Genomic DNA, 13,799 nt, shown 5'->3' on the forward strand with positions numbered 1-13,799 from the left:
CTCTTCTTCTTCTTCTTCCTTCCTTTATTTTTTCCTCTTTCTTCTCCTCTTGTCCCCTTCTTCGGGCTAAATTACCTAAGAATGGCTTTTTGGAACTAATTATGTCATTTCGAGTATAATTAGCTAAGTATAGGTCATGTTTTTTTAAATAGACCATTTAGGAGCTAACTAAGCTAATTATGTCATTTAGGTGGAACTCTAGCTAACTATAGGTCATTTCTGAGCTAACTTGGGTAAAATAGGTCATTCTGGGGCAAACTATGCTCATGAAGCCATTTTGGATCTAGGTAGGCTAATTATAGGCCATTTAATACCTAAGTTAGGGGGAAAAGGTCATGTTGCAGCTATGTAAGCCTTATTATGTCATTTAGGAGAGAACTTAGCTAACTATAGGTCATTTCTTATTAAATAGGTCATTTTGGAGCTAACTGAGCTAATTATGTCATTTCGTAGGATAATTAGCCAATTTAGCCTTTCTTGGATGAGTCTAAGCTACGTAGAAGAAGAGAAAGAGAAGAAGAAGTAAAATAAGGAGGAGGAGGAGGAGGAGGAGGAGGAGAAGGAGAAGAAAGTGGAGAAGAAGAAGAAAAGAATAAGGAGAAGGAGAAGGAGGAAGAAGGAGGAAGAAGATGGAGAAGGAGGAGCTCCTTCTCCTTCTTCTCCTTCTTCTTATCCTCCTCCTTCTCTTCTTCTTCTTCTCTTCTTCTTCTTCTTCCTTCCTTTATTTTTTCCTCTTTCTTCTCCTCTTGTCCCCTTCTTCGGGCTAAATTAGCTAAGAATGCCTTTTTGGAGCTAATTATGTCATTTCCAGTATAATTAGCTAACTATAGGTCATGTTTTATTAAATAGACCATTTAGGAGCTAACTAAGCTAATTATGTCATTTAGGTGGAACCCTAGCTAACTATAGGTCGTTTCGGAGCTAACTTGGGTAAAATAGGTCATTCTCGAGCAAACTATGCTAATTAAGCCATTTTGGATCTAGGTAAGCTAATTATAGGCCATTTAATACCTAAGTTAGGGGGAATAGGTCATCTTGCAGCTAGATAAGCCTTATTATGTCATTTAGGAGAGAACTTAACTAACTATAGGTCATTTCTTTTTAAATAGGTCATTTTGGAGCTAAGTGAGCTAATTATGTCATTTCGTAGAATAATTAGCCAATTTAGCCTTTCTTGGATGAGTCTAAGCTACGTAGAAGAAGAGAAAGAGAAGAAGTAAAAGAAGGAGGAGGAGGAGGAGGAGGAGAAGGAGAAGGAAGAGGAGAAGAAGAAGAAAAGAAGAAGGAGAAGGAGAAGGAGGAAGAAGGAGGAAGAAGAAGGAGAAGGAGGAGCTCCTTCTCCTTCTTCTCCTTCTTCTTATCCTCCTCCTTCTCTTCTTCTTCTTCTCTTCTTCTTCTTCTTCCTTCCTTTTATTTTTCCTCTTTCTTCTCCTCTTGTCCCCTTCTTCGGGCTAAATTAGCTAAGAATGCCTTTTTGGAGCAAATTATGTCATTTCGAGTATAATTAGCTAAGTATAGGTCATGTTTTATTAAATAGACCATTTAGGAGCTAAGTAAGCTAATTATGTCATTTAGGTGGAACCCTAGCTAACTATAGGTTGTTTCGGAGCTAACTTGGGTAAAATAGGTCATTCCGGAGCAAACTATGCTTATTAAGTCATTTTGGATCTAGCTAGGCTAATTATAGGCCATTTAATTCCTTAAGTTAGGGGGAATAGGTCATCTTGCAGCTACGTAAGCCTTATTATGTCATTTAGGAGAGAACTTAGCTAACTATAGGTCATTTCTTATTGAATAGTTCATTTTGGAGCTAACTAAGCTAATTATGTCATTTCGTAGGATAATTAGCCAATTTAGCCTTTCTTGGATGAGTCTAAGCTACGTAGAAGAAGAGAAAGAGAAGAAGAAGTAAAAGAAGAAGGAGGAGGAGGAGGAGGAGGAGAAGGAGAAGGAAGAGGAGAAGAAGAAGAAAAGAAGAAGGAGAAGGAGAAGGAGGAAGAAGGAGGAAGAAGGAGGAGAAGGAGGAGCTCCTTCTCCTTCTTCTCCTCCTTCTTCTCCTTCTTCTTATCCTCCTCCTTCTCTTCTGCTTCTTCTCTTCTTCTTCTTCTTCCTTCTTTCATTTTTCCTCTTTCTTCTCCTCTTGTCCACTTCTTCGGGCTAAATTAGCTAAGAATGCCTTTTTGGAGCTAATTATGACATTTCGAGTATAATTAGCTAAGTACAAGTCATGTTTTATTAAATAGACCATTTAGGAGCTAACTAAGCTAATTATGTCATTTGGGTGGAACCCTAGCTAACTATAGGTCGTTTCAGAGCTAACTTGGGTAAAATAGGTCATTCGGGAGCAAACTATGCTAATTAAGCCATTTTGGATCTAGCTAGGCTAATTATAGGCCATTTAATACCTAAGTTAGGGGGAGTAGGTCATCTTGCAGCTACGTAAGCCTTATCATGTCATTTAGGAAAGAACTTACCTAACTATAGGTCATTTCTTATTAAATAGGTCATTTTGGAGCTAACTAAGCTAATTATGTCATTTCGTAGGATAATTAGCCAATTTAGCCTTTCTTGGATGAGTCTAAGCTACGTAGAAGAAGAGAAAGACAAGAAGAAGTAAAAGAAGGAGGAGGAGGAGGAGGAGGAGGAGGAGAAGGAGAAGGAAGAGGAGAAGAGGAAGAAAAGAAGAAGGAGAAGGAGAAGGAGGATCTCCTTCTCCTTCTTGTCCTCCTTCTTCTCCTTCTTCTTATCCTCCTCCTTCTCTTCTTCTTCTTCTTCCTTCCTTTCATTTTTCCTCTTTCTTCTCCTCTTGTCCCCTTCTTCGGGCTAAATTAGCTAAGAATGCCTTTTTGGAGCTAATTATGTCATTTCGAGTATAATTAGCTAAGTATAGGTCATGTTTTATTAAATAGACCATTTAGGAGCTACCTAAGCTAAGTATGTCATTTAGGTGGAACCCTAGCTAACTATAGGTCGTTTCGGAGCTAACTTGGGTAAAATAGGTCATTCTAGAGCAAACTATGCTTATTAAGCCATTTTGGATCTAGGTAGGTTAATTGTTTTGACTGGCTACTGTAGGGAAAACCACCCACAGCCATTTTTCCTTTATTCCCATATATGAGAGCAATATGTACAAGAGGAAATTAGAATGTACAAAGGGGAAAAGGAGCAAAGATTACAAACCTCAAGGAGGCAAAAATTAAACCCATTTAAGGAGATCATCCCTGAAACTAGCCTTAATTCTATGAGCTAACAGAGAAATGTCATGAATGAATCCAAATCTCGATTTTCTGAACTTTGGCTGCTCCTGGTTGAAGACCTTTACATTTCTGATAGTCCAGATGTTCCAACATGCAGTGAAGACCACCTCAGCAAAGAAAGGGTTATGGAAGTCCCTTTTAGCAGCAACAGCAGCACTCCACATGGATGGACCCTGCCATGTGATCTGAAGGTAATTCCAAACCCTGGTACTGAAAAGACAGTTGAAGAATAAGTGATCTCTGTCTTCCTTGACTCGAGCGTGACATAGAACACAAAGGTTGGAGTCAGAAACATTCCAGTGACGCCGTTCAAGCATATCTTGAGTATTTAGCCTGTCCATGATGAGCATCCAGGCAAACATCTTAATGTTCATTATACAGCAGCTTCTCCAGATCTAGTTGAGTAAAGGGTTTGGTATAATACTGCTATGAATATGAGCATAGTAACTCTTGGCTGTGTAAACCTTAGCATCCTTTCCCCATACCCATCTGTCAGAGGCCTGGTGATCAAGAACCAGGTCCTGAAGCAAAGATTGGACTGAAAGCATTTCCTGATAAGCTTGAGCAGACAGTGGTAAGTGAAACATGGAGAGCATGCTGTCATCATAAAAGGCTGTAAAGACCTCTTGAGCTGTGTAGAAAGGATCAGCCACAAAAGAAAACAGTCTTTGGAATCTGGCAGCCAGTGGCATAATGGAGTTTCCAATCAACCAGGAATCAGACCAAAACATGAAGGAGTCACCCTTGTTCGGCAGAACATATGTAACTGATCTGAATTTGTCAAGCCGTTTTCAGATATCCTTCCACCAAAAAGAACTACAAAGGACAGTTCCCTGAGGTGCTGTGTCATGATAGTAAGTGTTCCAAATCAAGTGAACCCAAGGGATATCAGCATGATTGAGAAATTTATCAACATGTTTGAGCAGTAGTGCTTCATTCTGGACTCCTAGGTTCATAATCCCTAGCCCCCTTTATTTTTAGGCCTGCACACCAGAGGCCAAGCAGCAAGAGAGGGTGCATGATCTAGGTAGGCTAATTATAGGCCATTTAATACCTAAGTTAGGGGGAATAGGTCATCTTGCAGCTACGTAAGCCTTATTATGTCATTTAGGAGAGAACTTAGCTAACTATAGGTCATTTCTTATTAAATAGGTCATTTTGGAGCTAACTGAGCTAATTATGTCATTTCGTAGGCTAATTAGCCAATTTAGCCTTTCTTGGATGAGTCTAAGCTACGTAGAAGAAGAGAAAGAGAAGAAGAAGTAAAGGAAGGAGGAGGAGGACGAGGAGGAGGAGGAGAAGGAGGAGGAGAAGGAAGATGAGAAGAAGAATAAAAGAAGAAGGAGAAGGAGAACGAGGAAGAACGAGGAAGAAGAAGGAGAAGGAGGAGCTCCTTCTCCTTCTTCTCCTCCTTCTTCTTATCCTCCTCCTTCTCTTCTTCTTCTTCTCTTCTTCTTCTTCTTCCTTCCTTTCATTTTTCCTCTTTCTTCTCCTCTTGTCCCCTTCTTCGGGCTAAATTAGCTGAGAATGCCTTTTTGGAGCTAATTATGTCATTTCGAGTATAATTAGCTAAGTATAGGTCATGTTTTATTAAATAGACCATTTAGGAGCTAACTAAGCTAATTATGTCATTTGGGTGGAACCCTAGCTAACCATAGGTCGTTTCGGAGCTAACTTGTGTAAAATAGGTCATTCCGGACCAAACTATGCTAATTAAGCCATTTTGGATCTAGCTAGGCTAATTATAGGCCATTTAATACCTAAGTTAGGGGGAATAGGTCATCTTAAAGCTACGTAAGCCTTATTATGTCATTTAGGAGAGAACTTAGCTAACAATAGGTCATTTGTTATTAAACAGGTCATTTTGGAGCTAACTAAGCTTATTACGTCATTTCGTAGGATAATTAGCCAATTTAGCCTTTCTTGGATGAGTCTAAGCTAAATAGAAGAACAGAATGGGAAGAAGAAGTAAAAGAAGGAGGAGGAGGAGGAGGAGGAGGAGAAGGAGAAGGAAGAGGAGAAGAAGAAGAAAAGAAGAAGGAGAAGGAGAAGGAGGAAGAAGGAGGAAGAAGAAGGAGAGGGAGGAGCTCCTTCTCCTTCTTCTCCTCCTTCTTCTCCTTCTTCTTATCCTCCTCCTTCTCTTCTTCTTCTTCTCTTCTTCTTCTTCTTCCTTCCTTTGATTTTTCCTCTTTCTTCTCCTCTTGTCACCTTCTTCGGGCTAAATTAGCTAAGAATGCCTTTTTGGAGCTAATTATGTCATTTCGAGTATAATTAGCTAAGTATTGGTCATGTTTTATTAAATAGACCATTTAGGAGCTAACTAAGCTAATTATGTCATTTACGTGTAACCCTAGCTAACTATAGGTCGTTTCGGAGCTAACTTTGGTAAAATAGGTCATTCCGGAGCAAACTATGCTTATTAAGCCATTTTGGGTCTAGCTAGGCTAATTATAGGCCATTTAATACGTAAGTTAGGGGGAATAGGTCATCTTGCAGCTACGTAAGCCTTATTATGTCATTTAGGAGAGAATTTAGCTAACTATAGGTCATTTTTTATTAAATAGGTCATTTTGGAGCTAACTAAGCTAATTATGTCATTTCGTAGGATAATTAGCCAATTTAGCCATTTTGGAGCTAACTAAGCTAATTATGTCATTTAGATGGAAGTCTAGCTATTTTTTATTAAAACACTAGAAATAATGTACCATTCTCGTCATCACGGCGGTGAAGCACGGTGGCTCTGGCTTGTTTCACCGGGAGAAGGCTGCCCTGGAGAAGGCTGCACTCTAGAACGGTCGTGCGATGCGTTTCGGGAGATATTCTGCACCAAACATACTTTGCAATGTGTAGTTCGCATGAGGACACTCTTAAGATCACTGCACTGAAATGAAACTCACCATCCCCGCCACGTTAATGACTGGCATCGGCGGAGGGACTTGGCCTCTCTTCTCGCACATAGACTATACATTTGGTTTCGACAAGTCAAACTTTTTATTTATTAATGAAATGGACATTCAAATGCAAGATTTGAAATAACATGAAGAAGAAACTTACCATGAAGAGCTCGTATATGGCCCTGTTAGACGCATCATTCTGTGCCCTCTCCGCCTCCACCAATGCAGTCGTCCTCTCCTCCGGCTCCCAAATTTCCTTATCCTTCTCAGCCATAGCCACCTGCATTGCCTCTCTCTCTCTTTCTGAATAGAAACCTGCAACACAACTCATTGTTAGCAATGTAATCATAGTGGTTCGAACGCACAACATAATGCGGAAAGATAGTTGAACTAACCTCGATGGCGAGCACGACTGGCCGTAGACGACGTGTTATCTCCGGACAAGAGCTCGTTTGCCATGCCTTTATCTGCCGGAGAGTGCTAGGACAACATATAAGGCTGTCTCCAATGGCGATCGAGCCATGGGGCCTCCAATTGCCAGCTATCATCACCAGCTCTAGGTCAATAGGCCCCTCGCTCGGGTTAAAGTCATGATCTCTGTACTTCACGAGCTTGTGGTGGGAGGAGATGTTGGTGAAGTTTTCTAGATGCTCGAGGTCAGACTCAAAGAATGCCTTGACCTTCTTGTACGAGGCAGTATGGGCCATCGCATACAGGTCGTACATCTGTGGCACCTCCGTCTTATTGTGACACGCCTAAAAGAGAGAGAGAGGAAAATTGTATTAGTAAAGGGCTCAAGATAGCATTAAGAATGTATTGCATGAGGCATGAAGCAAACCACATACCCAGTTCTCGCCAAATTGGATTAAGTTGACGCTCCCTTGATGGTGTGGCACACCAACCATATTGCCACGCCTCTCCTTGGCGTTGTTGTGGCTGGCCTCCCATGTTTCGGAGCACCACTGATCCACCAAGGCCTCCCAACAATCCATCTTATCCACACACCATCTCGGGGGCACCTAAGTTAATAAAGAGAATTTTGAGCGCGTAAGAACCAAATCAAGGAAACTAACTACAAAGCCTTAATAATATGTAATTACCTTCATGTAATTCTCCTTCTCCATCTTAGCATCACGACACTTCGCCTTGTCAATCCTAATACGCCGGGTGGCATAGTAGTCTCGAACAGCCTACACCCGAGTCTCGTGCCGAAAGTTTTGAAGTAGGCGCCGACATTCGGTTTTGATAACCTTTGCCGCGTCCTCCTCGTATCCCTCCTCACACCTATAGTAGGTCTGCAAACGAGACAACACCGATTAGTACAATAAATAGATATGGTTGATTTATAGTTGTGTGAAGGAGAAATTACCTAGAACTTTCGGATCACCATGTCCGCTCTCATGTCGCACAAAGCACCGTCAATCTCCACCTCCGGTGGGGCCGGGGCACCCAAGTAGTGCTCCCAGGTCATTCCTACCTCTCGCTCCCGACCGGGCAACGTAACAAACCCTGGGATGTTTTTACGGCAAAGCACACCAAGGACGTTGTTGGGCTTGCGGACACCCTTGGCAACAATCCAACCCCTACAGTATGACAAATTAAAGCCAAAACATTAGATATTTGAGAAAACACGAAGGAAAAAGGTTAAATAAGAGTAAATTAACTTACTTGTCCCCATTTGGCCTAATCGACCACCTCTGCTCGGGGGTCGCCGGCACGAGCGGGAGCCTCGAACTACCACGCTGGTAGACGGTAGCCCCCTCACCCAGCTCCTCGTCACTACCAGCATGGCCACTTGGCTTAGCCCAAGTATCCCACTGGGTCTCTTGGGACGTACCCTCATCCCTGCTTTGCTCCGGAGTCGCCTGGAATGAAGCCTCTGGGACACGACTCTCGTGGGTCAAGGGCTCGTCGACCTAAGGCTCGTCGAGCCGAGGCTCATAAACCGGAGACCGTGTAGCCTCCACCTCAGACGAATCCACCCTAGAAGTCCCGTGCTCAGGTGAATCATCTTGGGGTGGTGGCGGAGACCGTGTAGCCGCCACCTCAGAAGGCGTGGTAGCCACCGCCCTACCTCTCCCGCGGCCACGTGTACCTTTAGTACAACATAAATATCAACATGAGTAATAAAATGTATATAAATACCAATATGCATACAACATGAGTACAAGATAAATACCAACATGAATACAACGTGTACCTTTAGTACCTCTCGGCTTCGTGGGGGCTCGACCTCCTCTCATGGGGTGTGCTCCTTGCAGAGTAGAGAGAAACGCTCTCCGAAGAGGCGAGGCAGGAATGGAAGTACCCATCCCATCACCCGCCGACGAAGAAGGAGCCGCGGAGTGCTTTCGACCCTTTCCCATCATCTTTCAACACCTGTCATGACAAAGTGTAAATGAAATTAGTAACCTCTTCTTGTTCCAGCTCTTCCTGTTCGGGCTCAAGGGTTAAGAGGGATTCACTGTCGCTGTCTACTTCAATGTTCTCGTGTGAAGTAGAGCGGTTCTTGAAATGTTTCTTGGACATACGTATTTTTGGAAGAATTCTCCTTCATATGTGTCTCGGTTAATGTGAGGTTCACAATCCTCTTCATTGAGGGTAGGTGGTCTAAAAGGTGGTGGCACTTCATAAACGACATCCCAACCTTTGAGATTTGGATCAGTTTGGCAGGCCCACGGTAGATAGAAAACTTGTGTCGCCTGTTGAGCCGTAATATAGACATCGGGAAAATCTAAGTGGGTGTTTTGGTTGATTTCGACTAGTCCTATATGTTCATGAGTCCTTCTAGTCTCCCTCGGCTCAAACCAATAACATTTGAAGACTACAACGGTCGGTGGGTTTTCACCATAGAATAGAAGTTCATAAATTGCTTCAACTCTTCCATAATACTCGGTTTTTCCTTAGCCGATAGCAGAGACAGAACGATTCAAAGTCTTTAGGTCGGGCATAGATAGCTCTTTGCCAAAGGTACGAAAGTGATACCCGTTGATGTTGTATTTGTCAAATGAACGGACCTTATAGTCAAAACCATTAGCGACTTATCTCAACTCGGCGTCCATAGACTCTGCATCAGCCTACAAGTTTAATACGAAAGAATGGATGCATTAGCCGCAAATTAGGCCAAGAAATCAAATGGGCCCTTATTGGTAATTAATTACCCTTTGTTTGAACCAAGAGATGAAACCGGGATAGTCGCCTCCATGCTTTGCGAGAAGCTCATAGTCTTCGACGGAATCCTTTAGATGACCGCTCCATCCGAGAATTCGGCAACGTATCGACTATATAAAATATCCAGGAATAAGAGTAGTTCATAGAAATTAGAAGTTGCGGAACAATAAATTACCAAGAACTTACTCGATGTACGGCCGCACTTCTGTTAGGTTGGTGAAGATATACAAAGAAATGGTCCGCCATTCTTCGACATCCAATGATTTCCCTTTCGAAGCACCGGATGGTGCCATCTTAGCTTTGAATAGGCTGAGGTTGGATCAAACTTTTTTTGGATCGCCATCATTGTACCGAGGCTTCGGGTTATGCAAATGATGATTTTTGGCTTCGTAGTGTGCTGTCACGAAGTTTGCCGCCTCCTCAGTAATGAATGCCTCGGCCATCGATGCTTCAATTCTACGTTTATTTTTACACTTAGCTCGAAGCGTCTTCTGCATCCTCTCACTTGAGTAGCACCATCGATTTGGAACGCCCCCCCCCATTCTTGCCTCGGTCGGGAGATGCAAAATCAAATGTTGCATTGGATTAAAGAAGCCCGGTGGAAAGATCTTTTCTAATTTGCAGATCAACTCCGACGCCAACTTTTCCATTTCATCTAGCACGCCAGGCGATAGTTCTTTCGCACAAAGAGAACGGAAGAAATAGCTCAGCTCTGCTAGTACTAGCCATTCATCCTCAGGGATAAAGCCACGCAACATCACCGGCATTACCCGCTCAATCCATGTGCGCCAATCATGACTCTTGAGCCCAAATATTTTCAATATCTCAAGACTCGCTCCCCTCTTTGGATTCGCATCATACAAATCAGGGAACATCAACCGCATTTTCACCCACAATAGCATTTCCCTCATAGCTGGCCTTTCAAGATTGAACCATGCCTTTGGCTTCGCTATGCTTTGCTTTCCTTTCCGTTGTCGCAAGTTTTGCAACGGTCTATCACATAGAGCCTCCAGGTCGAGTCTAGCCTTAGGATTATCTTTTGACTTCCCCTCTATGCCGAACAATGTACCAAAAATGGCCTCCGCAATATTCTTTTCAGTGTGCATCACGTCAATGTTGTGTGGGAAAAGGAGGTCTTTGAAGTAAGGCAGATCCCATAAGCATGACTTGTGAGTCCAGGCGTGTTCTATATTATACCCTTTGAAGTATCCTGGACGCAAAGGATAAGGCTCGAGAGCGTTTAACTAATCAAGGGTCTGTTGGCCTGTCAACACAGCTGGTGCAGTGTTTTTGACAACTCTACTTTTGATGAAATTATTCTTATCTTTTCTGAACTTATGGTCAGGATCCAGGAATTGTCTATGCATGTCGAAGCAAGAATACTTGCGACCAGCCTGCAGCCAACGGAATTGAAGAGCTGCCTGGCATGTGGTGCACGGGAACCTTCCATGCACACACCCGCCAGCGAATAGCGCAAACGCCGGATAATCATGTGTTGAGTACATGTACCACACATGCATTTTGAAATTTGTTTTGGTAGCCACGTCGTAGGTCTTGATCCCATTATCCCAGGCTTCTTGCAACTCATCCTTAAGCGGCTGCATGTACACATTCATATTCTTCCCCGGATAGTTGGGCCCTGGAATTATCACCGTCAGGAAAATGTTCTTTCTTTTCATAATCTCTCCGGGTGGCAAATTTAGTGGAATGACAAATACAGGCCAACAATTGTATTGTGCTGCAGTCATACCATACACATTGAACCCATCCGTGCTGATGGCAACTCTAGGTTGCCTTGGATCTTTCGATTTATCCTTATGTAATGCATAGAAGTGCCTCCACGCAAAACCATCTGAAGTGTGTACCAGCATCTTGTTCCCATCCGCATCTAGTTCAGTTCTTTTGCCCAATTTGTGCCATGTCATCTGTCTGGCTGTCTCTTCGAGCATGAAAAGACATTGAAGTCTTAGTACGATTGGCAGATACCAAAGAACACTAATGGGCATTTTGGTCTGATTCTTCTCACCCATGCCGTTGTCTACCACAATATACCGGGAAGAATTGCAAATGGGGCAATAGTTCAAGGCCGCATACTCAAGCCTAAATAAGGCACATCCATTCTCACAGGCATGTATCTTCTCATAGGGCATCTTAAGTACATGGAGGATTTTCTCTGACTGGTACAGGTTTGCCGGCAGTACATGGCCTTTGGGTAGAAAGCGTCCAAATATCGTCATCGTCGCGTCGTAGCATTCCCTGCCTAGGTTGAATTGAGCCTTCAGAGCCATTACTTGCACGAGGGCATCTAGCTGACAAAGCTCATTCTGCTAATGGAGAGGACGCTTTGAAGACTCCAACATTTCATAGAAGACCTTTGCAGATTCCTCCATCTCATCGTCCGAATCCTGAGCATCATCAAAGTCTTGCACCATGTCTTCAATCCCGGTACCATGCTCGTCGGTGTGACGACGAATCACCTCAGCTCTGGCACGTTGGTCAGACTCACCATGAAAAGTCCACACAGTATAATTAGGCGTAAAACCCCACTTCTGCAGGTGTTTACCCATTTCAAACTCTGTCTGCTTTTTCCAGTTGCCGCAGTTGGGATAGGGGCACCATGTTTTTTGCTGGCCATTTGCAAATGCAGCTCTCACAAACCCCCTGGTTTTTGTTCACCATCCATGGGTCATTTCTTTCTGACTAGGGTGACCAGTGTACATCCAAGCACAATCACTCATGTTGCCTAGCTACCTATGGGAGCACAAGAAATAAATATATAATTCATCATCTATATTCATACGCTATTCAAGTTTGTCAGTTTTATTACGTCCATGCAACCTACACGCTAATAGGTAAAGATAGGTCCTAATCCCACCCGAGTATGTGTAGATTGGGTTCGTTTTCCCATGCTCTACTCCAGATGCGACGCAGAATTTCGGCAGCACCTCCCCGCTGTTCTCCTGATACACGTCTTGGCAATACGCAGAGAGGATGTGTACCCGGAGAACAACAGGGGAGGCACTGACGAAATTCCGCATCGGATCCGGAGCATAGCATACGGGAAAACAAACCCAATCTACACATACTCGGGCTGTCCATGGATAATGTTGGACAATTTGAAAGGATGGCGGTTATAAATATGCAAAGAAATGCATATTTATAGATGTCGCCCTTTCGAACGGGAGACGCATACTGGTCACGCATACTCATGATTGAAGAAACCTATTGCTAGCAAGTTTTATCGGCACGAAGACCTAGACAGAGCAAATTAAGGGGGTAGGAGGAGAAGTCATTTGTGCTCAACAACAAATGCAAGGGCGGAGCTCGTCGAACGCACGTGGAGGTCGTCGAACAACTGCACATTGAGATTCACACGATCAACACAAATACGTTGTTTTTATAATTAACATAATCGGAAAATATGTGACCTAACTCATAATTTACAAAACTATGACCTCGTGGGCCTCTAGAAGGCCGAAAAGCACCTTCTCGTTCAACAGAAGGCAGAAGAGGTCTCGGGGTCGGGGCTTAGTGGCGTCGGGAGTTAGTGTCGTCGAGGGTCGGTGGCATCAGGGGTCGGGGGGTCAGTGGCGTCGGTTGTGGGGGGTCAGTGGCGTCGGGGGTCGAGGTTCAGTGACGTCGGGGGTCGCGGGTCAGTGATGTCGGGTGTCAGTGGCGTCGGGGGTCGGGGGTTGGTGGCGTCGAGCGTCGGGGGTCGGGAGTCGTGGGCCGAGGGTCTGGGTCGGGGGTTAGTGGCATCGGGGGTCGAGGGTTAGTGGCGTCGGGAGTCAGTAGTGTCGGGGGTCGGGGGTCAGTGGTGTCGGGGGTCGATGGTTGGGGGTCATTGGCGTCCGGCGTCAGGGGTCGGGGGTCGAGGGTCAGTTTCGGGGTGTCGGGGTTCCCTTTTCCTCTTCTTTCTTCTTCTCCTCTCTCCTCTTTTTCTTCTTCTTCTTCTTCTTCTTTTTTCTCCTCCTCCTCCCTCCTATTCTTTTTTCTTCTTCTTCTTCTTCTTCTTCTTCTTCTTCTTCTTCTTCTTCTTTTCTCTCCTCCTCCTCCTCCTCCTCCTCCTGTTCTTCTTCTTCTTCTCCTTCTTATTTTCGTTCTTCTTCTAACTATTTTCTTCTTCTACTTTTTTCTTTTTCATTTTTTTCCTTAAGCTTTTCCTCTTTTTTTCTTCTAACCTAACTAACTAACCTAATTAGCCTAATAATCTAACCAAATAAACTAACTAAATTACCCTATATATAATAAAAAAAACTAACCTAATAAACTAACTAAAGTAATTAACTTTTTTTTTAAAAGAAGAAGAACTCACCACGATGGACGACGGCAGGGGGCGGCGGCGGCAGCGGTGGACGATGGCAGGGGGCAGGGGGCGCGCTGCAAGGGGCTCGCCGCGGGGAGGGGCTTGCCGCGGGGAGGGGCTCGCCAAGGGGGTGGGTCGCCACGGGGGTGGGTCGCCGCGGGGAGGGGCACT

The sequence above is a fragment of the Hordeum vulgare genome, chromosome 2H (genome assembly GCF_904849725.1).
Source record: "Hordeum vulgare subsp. vulgare chromosome 2H, MorexV3_pseudomolecules_assembly, whole genome shotgun sequence".
NCBI lineage: Eukaryota > Viridiplantae > Streptophyta > Magnoliopsida > Poales > Poaceae > Hordeum > Hordeum vulgare.